Source organism: Phascolarctos cinereus, unplaced genomic scaffold (genome assembly GCF_003287225.1).
Source record: "Phascolarctos cinereus isolate Bilbo 61053 unplaced genomic scaffold, phaCin_HiC Scaffold_7;HRSCAF=346, whole genome shotgun sequence".
NCBI classification, from domain to species: domain Eukaryota; kingdom Metazoa; phylum Chordata; class Mammalia; order Diprotodontia; family Phascolarctidae; genus Phascolarctos; species Phascolarctos cinereus.
The window spans coordinates 120,791,732-120,801,232 of NW_027556180.1; positions in this window are offsets into that span (position 1 = coordinate 120,791,732).

Below are 9,501 nucleotides of genomic sequence, written 5' to 3' on the forward strand. Positions count from 1 at the left end.
TAATATAAAATTACAGGAGAATGGAGAGAATGATCTTGGGAATGGGTTATAAGTATATAAAGCTGTCAAATGATAGGAAAAAATGAGATTATGATTCCAGTTTTTAAAATCACATAAGCAAATTATAATCCTGAAAATTGCCTTCCAATAAAAGTGACTTAAACATTCAATAAATGTACATTTTTCCCAAACACATTTATTTTTCCCCCCAGTATATAGGACTGTAGGGGTTCATGAACAATACATCAAGGTAGGAAGGTTTTTATAGTAATACTAAATTTAGGAAGAAAGGGAGTATATGACATTCTCCTTGTTTATCACTATGAAGAATTTAATAGAATCCTAGAATGTTCATGATTCCATTGTCATTGATTTAGACAGGAACTTGTAGAAACACTTGAGATAAACTAACATTTGTTATTCTCTTTATATTTCATCTTTGATGGAGGATATTTGGCAGGATGTCTTATATGTAGGGTCTTGCTTGCTAGTTTTACTGATGGGTTTAACCTTTCAATTAATTATATAAAAGGTGTAATGAGCCTGCTAACGTCTCCAAGGAAGAAACAGCTTTTTTGACACATATGCAAGGAAAGGGCATGGATCATGCCAAACAGACAAAAGCCCAGAAACCACAAACAAATTGCTGTCTAGTGAAATAACTCCAGATACACTTTGAAGGAAAGAATACACTGATACACTGATACACTGATACACGATATTGTGGTAGGAATAAATATGGAGCAAATAAGAGCTTTCATCTTTCCCTATGAGGTTTTTTCTTTTGTTTCTCACTGATAGAATGATAAAGGAATCCCTCCAACTCTTCATTGTGCAGATAACTGAGGAACTCTTAAGACATGGGAATAGAGCTGTTCATTTAGGCATGAAGGTGACTGCTCAGAACATTGTATGAACATTACATTAGGTGAACAAATTAGCATAAAAATGTGGAGAATGTGATATCACTCCAAAAGATGACATTATTACACTTAGGACTGGATTTCATAGTAGAACTTGAATTTTCCTATTTCCACATTGGTGTATAATCTTATTAACTTGAGGGAATCCTCATCATATTTTTTTTATTTTAAAATTTTATTGCAATCTTTTGTTTTGACATAATGTTAATTTCCAAATATATTCCTTCTTCCTTCCTACCCCAGAGTCATCCCTTGTAAGAAAAATTAAAAGGGAAAAAAAAAGCAGTTTGTCAAGGCTGAATGAACAATGCATCAACTGAGTCTGACATTTTATGCAAAGTGTTTCAACCATGACCCTCTACTTCATCAGAGAAATGAGGGGGATATATTTTTTCATCTGTTCCTCAGGATCAGGCTTGGTCATAGTAATTACATGGTGTTTAGTTTGTGTGTGTGTTTTCTTTCCATTTATATTGTTATTGACTGGAAAATCATTTTCCTGGTTCTTCCATACATCTCCTCTAAAATTTTCATATTCATGTTTTTTTTAATTTAAAGAACAGTAATAGTCCACTGCTTTAATGTAGTACTAGCTTTTTTTTTCCTTTTTTTTTTTTTAGCCATTTCCCTCAATAGGCTTGTTTTGTTTCTAGCCTTTAATATGTTCTACTTGGTCTGAAAGGACAGAACTGGGGGCAATAGGTGATTTAAAGTCTTGGTGACAGGAAAAGCTTCCTAAATTTGCACTCTCTCAAAGTGGGTTCCCTTGGAGATAGTAAGAGTCCCTATTGCTGGAGGTCTTCAGGCAAACACTGATTACTTGTCAGGTTTGTTGTAGAGGGGATTCTCCTCAAAGTACAGGTTGGTCACTGTAGTCCTTTCCAGCCCTGATAATTGTAACAGAAAGATCTGATTAGTGACATCAGACAGTGTAGTACAAGAGAGCTCACACATGATTATTTTATATATGCTTCCTGAATAAATGCCTTCTTATAGACCTCTCATTGTATGGCAGTGGATGACTGACAAATTACCTACTCTGTGCCAGAACAAAATAGCAGTATGTTCCTGAGGAATAAGGTCTTGCTTCCAATTGTTGAGACTCTATAAAATTCCCAAGAGTGAAGTGAATCATCTTAGACTGTTCAGATAGCTGAGCCAAAGTGCAAGAGTCTTGGCCTTGGCATTTATCATAACATAATCTTTCTTTTCATTTGTAGTAGTTTGTGTTAAAATTGTGTGTTTCTTAGACCTCTGGGATACTATATATGAAATGATAGGTGACATAAATACCTCTATTTTACAGAGGAAAAAAGCAAATATCCTGAAAAGAGGATGAGACAAAGTTAGAAATCAATTTTTAATTATATAGTCAAGTGAGCCAGTTCATCTTTTCATGCTATCCGATTCACGCTACATACAGGATTCTGATTTCAACTTGGAATAGAAGGTAGTTGTCAGTGATGGATATAACCTAATACATGTCCTGTTATTTTCCTCAAAGACTTTGGGCATGATTAATAGGGGAAATGCTCTGTGTAATCATAACTCCACTAGAAGTGAAGAAATAAACATGCCAAGTTGGCTTAATGCCCTAGGTAGTGTTTAGAGTATTTCCCATGCCACTGGTGAAAAAATAACTTTGTCCTTATAGGCACAACCAAAGACAATTTATTTAGGAAGATAAAACATATGTATATGAAATGTTTAATACTAGGAGTAGATAGCCTGTGGCTTAGTGTTCATTGGTATTAATGGGCTAGAAATCACTGTGTTTGGAGTAATTAGAAAAAAAGCTTTATCAAGGGTCTTAGGATTACATATAGATTTAGAACTGAGAGGGATCTAAAAGGTTAAAAACTCTTATTTTGCAGATGAGGAAACAGACTCAGAGAGATTAAGTGACTAAGTTTAGACAGGTATTTACCCACAGAGGTAGTATAGGGCAAGAGCTGGGCATGGAAGGGTTTAGGTAGAGAAGCGAAGGGAATGAGCAAAAAAGTAACAAGACCAACCTGAATGGAACTCAGAATTAGTGTTAGAGAATAGTTTACAAGAAGGTTGAAAAGGGTAGGTAGGGCTAGATTGGAGAGAGTTTTTGAATATCAGATTAAGGAATAAGGACTGTACCTTGGAGTCAGGGATCACAAATATTGGACTAATTAACAGCCTGGTTCCCTTCCACACCAAGGTATATCACACAACCCCTTGTCCCTTTGTTCAGAGGTTTTGATAGCAGTGCAAACAGAAAGGTTGTGTAAATTTTACCATGAAAATCTGCATTTGGAAGGCTTCCTCCAAACCGCAAGGAACAATTGGTAGTTTTTGAGCAGGGTAATGATATGAAAAAGGGACATTTTTGGGAAAATCAATGTAATATATAAGGTGAAGGATGTGTTGCAATAGGGAGAAAAATAAGGCTAGAAGAGTAGTTGGAATAATTCAGGCATGAGATGATCTGAATTTGGGTGGTGGCAAACTGCAGGAGAGGAAATTAAAGAAAATAAGTGAAAGGTGTTACAAAGGAAGAAATGATGGGATTTAGTGACTAACTGAATTTGGGAGGGGTTGAGAGGATGACATGTCAAGCCTGAGTAGATCAGAAAGGATCACAGTACTTAAAGCAGGAACCATTTCCTTTTCTCGATGAGGAAACTGAGGTTATGAGCAGGAAGTAGGAAAGCTGGGTATTTCTCTCAGGTGGACTAAGGTGGCTGCTGGGGCTCCTTCCAAATCTAGAATTCTTTGATTGTGGTTGGGCACCCTGATGAACATATGCAGAGACAGAGCAGCTGAGGGTATCTGTGACTAAAATTTCTGATCTTGACATGGAGCTGTGAAAAATCAGATGTATTTTTGGTTGCAGTGAAAGTACTAATTTGAATCACCTCTAAAAATTGACAATGGCACTTATAGATTACTGTGAATTCCTAAAAAAAATCAGGCTCACAGTGTTTTATGAGTTTCCATCCTCATCATCCTCGTCCTCATCATCTTCATCCTCATCCTCATTGAATTTACTATGTGGCTGCTGCAGTGCTAAGTGCTTTTACAATTATTATCTCATTTGATCCTCCCAACAACCCTGGGAGATAGGTTCTTTTATTATCCTCATTTTACATATGAGGAAACTGAAGCAAACAGCGATTAAGTGATTTGCCTAGAATCACATAACTATTAAGTGTCCAAGGCTCAGACTCCTGGCCTGGTGTTCTATCTACTGAGCCACCTACCTGTATGAACTCTCACAAACCTTATTCCTCATTGTTTAATTTCTGCCCTTACTGTTTGGTTTGTAAACTCCCAAAAGGCAGAGATTCTACCTAATCAGTAATGGCATGGTGCCCAGTCTCTGTCTGTCTGTCTGTCTCTGCATCTCTCTCTCTATTTTTTCAGTTTGGCATTTCTTTGTAATGCAGTTTTGTACATCAGGTACTGTAATTTTGTCTTCTGAACACTTTATGGTCACTAAATGTTTATTTCTCACGAAACCTCTACTAGTTGGATTAATACTATTATTCACCTTTGAAATAAGGTGGTGAGTATATGAGATGTATTCAAGGATCCAGAAGAAAGTGGTAATGAAGCAAGATGTAAAAGTGGCAATTTTGGTGGCCTATATTTAGGTTACTAGTTTATGGCTCTTTATAGGCTATTTGGCTTTACAACCAAGCAGGTTGTTTCAGCTACAGCACTGCCCTAATTATACAAGAAAATGAGTTATGGAGTCATAGAATTATAGAATTATAAAGTACCTTAGAGATCCTCCAGCTCAGCCCCTTCATTTTACCGCTGAGGAAATTGAGGTCTAGAGACTTGCCTGAGGTCACACAACTGGTTAGGGACAAAGCTGGGGCTAGAACCCAGGCTTCCTGACTCCTGGTATAGGACTGATTCTCTTGTACTCTACTGTTTGATGTCACCAATCCAATCTTTCTGTTACCATTTCAGGTTTTAAAGTACGAGCACTTAAAGAAAGTCAAATCAATTCAGTCAGCATTTACTAAGAACCTTTCTATGTGCAATACACAGTGCTAGGTACTGGGGATCCAAATTCAATTCAACAAACATTTATTAAGCATCTACTCGCTATGTGCCAGCTACCCTGATTAATTACAAAGACAGATGGAACAATCCTTGTTCTCAGAGAATGACTTTTGTTTCTGTATTTATGAAAAGGACCAGGTATGTCAGTAGATATAAGAAATTCTAAAAATAATTTTACTATAATTTCTCATATCTGTGAAAATGCACTTTATGAGTGGATATTTTAATTTTACTCTGAAATAAAATCTTTCCTCTTATTTCTAGTATGTGCAAATACATTGTGTCAGTTGATGTAGCTTGATGCTTTCTAGATATTCCCGAATTCTCCTTGTACTGTTAAATCGTTGTTCAGTAGTGTCTGACTTTTCATGACTCCATTTGAGATTTTCTTGGCAAAGTTACTGGACTGGTTTTCCATTTTCTCCTCCAGCTCATTTTGTAGATGAGAAAATTGAGACAAACAAGGTTAAGTAACTTGCCCAGGGTCACACAGCTAGTAAGTGTCTGAAGTTGGATTTGACCTCAGGTTCTCCTGACTCTAGGACCAGTGCTCTATCCATTGTGCCACCTAGCTGCCTCTGTTGCCATTTTAATTAACACAGTATTGTATCTTCAAGCTGAATGTAAGTTGCTTGAGGGCCAGGACGTTGTTTTATTATTAATTTTTGCCTCTGTATTCCCAATGTCTATCCTGGTGCTCTGCAGTAGGTCTTAAAAAATGAATTTGGAATAAAAGAGTAAATATGCTCTTGATATACTTTCTACCAGATCCCACTGATATGGAATACAGTAGGAATTCTTTTGTCTTTATTGCTGGAAGGAAGAATAAAATGGGAGGAATCATGATACAGTGGAAAAAGAACTAGCTGTGGAGTCAAAGGATTTCAATCCAAATACTGCCACTCACAATTACTGCCTTTGCAACCTTGGGTGAGTTGAATTAATTTCCCCTGGCTTTGGTTTCCTCATCTGTAAAATGAGAGGGCAGCTAGGTGGTACAGTGGATAGAGTACTGGCCCTAGAGTCAGGGTGGGGGGTCTCAGTTTAATTCTAGCCTCAGACATTTACTAGCTGTGTGACCCTGGGCAAGTCACTTAAACCTCTTTGCCTCAGTTTCTTCATCTGTAAAATGAGCTGGAGAAGGAAATGTCAAACTACTCCAGTATCTTTGCCAAGAAAACCCATAATGGGATCATGGAGAATTAGACAGGACTGAAGTGAAACAACAGCAACAACACTGGCACCACCACCACCAACCATGCCCAAAGTCCCTTCCAGCTCTGATCTTAGGACCCTTCAGGAATCCCTCTCTGACCACTCTAGGGCATTCCATGTTAATGAATATGTTAACCATATACTGTCTGCTACCATTGTCACTTTACCCCTTCCCTCTTTCTTTTCAGACATTCCCCTAATATTGTATTCTTAACTTACCAACATTTGGGCATGAAATGAAAATATTTTGTAAAAAATGCCTCCTCTCCTCTCTGTCTCCTTTGTCAGGTTCCATGGGCTCAACTATCACCCATTTGCAAAGCTATATATCTAGCCTCAGTTCTCTTCTGAATTTCGGCACCACATATCCAACTATCTCTTGGACATCTCCAACTGAATGTCTTGTAGGCATCTCAAACTCAACATGTCCAGTACAGAATTCATTCTTTCTCCCTAAACCCTTCCCCTTTCCTAACTTCTCTATTTCTGTTGCTGGCACAATCAATCTTCTAGTTAGCTAGGTTCGCTGTCTTTAAATCCTCTTTGCTTCTTCCCTCTCCCTCTCTAATGACATTAGTATTCTACCTCCACAATATATTTCACATTCAACCCCTGTCCTCTACTCACACAGTTGCCACCCTGATTCAAGTCTTCTTTCCTGGACTATTACAATAGATTTCTATTTGGTTTCCCTATCCCTACTCCCTATTCTCTGTAGTCTTTCTCCTCTCTAATCCATTCTCCAGAAAGATGTAGAATGTGATATTCCTAAAGCAAAGATGTGATCCCTGCTTAAGAAGCTTTTCCTTCTTGCCTCTTCTATTTAGCTTTTAAAGCTCATCACAATGTACCTTTCCAGGTTTATTATGCATTACTCTCCACATATCCAACTTTAGTGAATTGTATACAACATTCCATCTTCTTTCTCTAGGCCTTAGCAGATTCTGACACTCTCCTCCCCTCTCACCCCAGCCCCAATTCCTTCTGAATCTTCAACTCATGGAATCCCTAACTTCCTTCAAAGTTTAGCTCAGGTACCACCTCCTTCTGGAAACCTATCATGATTGCCCTCCAGTTCCTGGTGCCCTACTTTCAAGAAATTACTTTGAATATACTGTGTATGTATTGAATCCACATTGTGTGTGTGTGTGTGTGTGTGTGTGTGTGTGTGTGTGTGTGTGTGTGTGTGTGTGTGTGTGAATATGAATATGTATATGTACACATATATACATGTGTGTATTTGTGTTCATATTTAACTTACTGTGTACACATTTTCCCACAATAAAATAAAATCCTTGAAGGCTGAGACCATTTTCCCCTTTGTATCTTCAGGGCCACATCAACAAGAAAATGGAGGATTAGATAGTTTTTTTTAGTCCTTGTGAACTCTCAAAACTTCCCAAAATAAGAATTATGTGCCAAAAGTAAAGTAATTGCAGCTGTCTCCTCAGGCCAAGACACTAAGAAGTCTAATCTGATGAATTAGCATCAGAGAAGCTCATCTCTAATCCCTAATATGCTCACTCAGCGATCCCTCCCCTCACCAGCCCCCATACTGTGGCAGGGCAACAGACGCTAAACCTATAGCCTTGTGCTCTGGGATCCACCCAGCAATTTATCTTTTTACTTCTACAGTCTGTCATCACACCCTGCTCTTACCCTCTGCATGGTCTGCCTAGGGTGGCAGCCCACCTCAATAACACAGCCTAAATGAAAGGGAACTGGGGACTAGGGCGAGTATCAGTGTTTATAGGGGACTTTTAACTAGGCTTCAGAAAAAGGAGATGTCATCCAGCTGGGGTCACTTCTTTCCTCCTAGAAGGGGGATTGAATTGAGTGAAAAGTAAATTCGCCAGTGGGAGGGGAGGCTGAGACAGCTTTGAGTCCAGCCCTTGGGAGAACCTGGCATCAAAGAGGGAATCAATGGACAGTAGGGGAATGTATGGGAAAAAAAGACTGAAATTAACAAAGATCTTGGGTGGAAGAAAACTCAGTGGAAAATCTTAAAGAACAAGCAGATGAATCAACAAGGAAGATTTTAAAACAGGAGGAAAAATAGCCACCATGTTGTCTAGAGAAGTCTAAATGTATCTTGATTGTCAAGAAGAGTACCTGGCACATTACAAAGTGCTAAATCAAGGCTTGTTAAGAGCATGGATATAGTTGATGTGGTCATCATGAGATACCACATAGGACGTTACTATTCTCAAATCCTTTCCAAAGGGAGTTCTGCTTAGAAGCTTGACATTCTGGGTTAAGTAGCTTGTTCAGAGTCATACAGTCATTAGGAGTAAGAGGTAGGATTTGAAACTAGGTCTTCCCAATTGAGTTAGTTTCTCTCTGCTATACATGCTGCCTCTCAAGAGTGTTAATATGGCTCTAAAATGTATTTTCTTCCAAGAGAATGTATGTTGATGATTCTAACTGATATGCATATAAACATATTCCTTTAGCAGCTTATAAGTTTTAAAATTTGTGATTCTTACTAGGAAATATGACAAATCCAACATTTACAGTCTTCTTGGTTTTCATTTTCTGAATAATAATGGTTATTTCTATTCCAAGTTATTTTCATCCTTTATTAAGGTATTATATATGAACATTTAAAGAAAAACTATCAAAGGGATGGCATAAGATGCTTTCCTACCCAATTGTGAAAGCTGACACAGCAGTGGGCCTTCTTCAGGTGTATGAATCCAGGTATTCAAAATTAGTGTCAACCAAATCAAAGGATTCTGCCTTTCTCTGGTGTCTGCTTCTCTCTGTCTTTCTGCCTGTCTTTGTATCACTCTGTGTCTCCCTCTCTCCTTTTCTCTGTCTCTGCTTCTCTCTCTCTCTCTGTCTCTTTACCTTCCTTTCCATCAATTTCATTGTCCCCCTATTTTCCTGAATAATTGTGCACATTGCCTATTTCCACACATGGATTCTGACTTCAGAGCTTATCATTTCTTTGAGGACAGGGACCCATTAAAAATGATCTCATTCTTCCTACTTTTTGAAGAGGACCAGTGACATCATGAAGTATTGTCTTGACTCATGCATGAATTGGATTTAAGTGAGGAAGACTCCAGTAGCAACATATGGCTGTGAGAGTTGGACTATAAGGAAAGCTGAGCACTGCAGAATGGACATTTTTGAATTGTGGTACTGGAGAAGACTTTTGAGAGACCCTTGGACAACAAGGAGGTCAAATCAGTCAATACTTAAAAAAAAATAATTCAGGCTATTCACTGGGGGGTCAAATGCCAAAGCTGAAGCTTAAATACTTTGGTCACATAATGAGAAGACATGATTCATTGGAAAAGACCCTGATGTT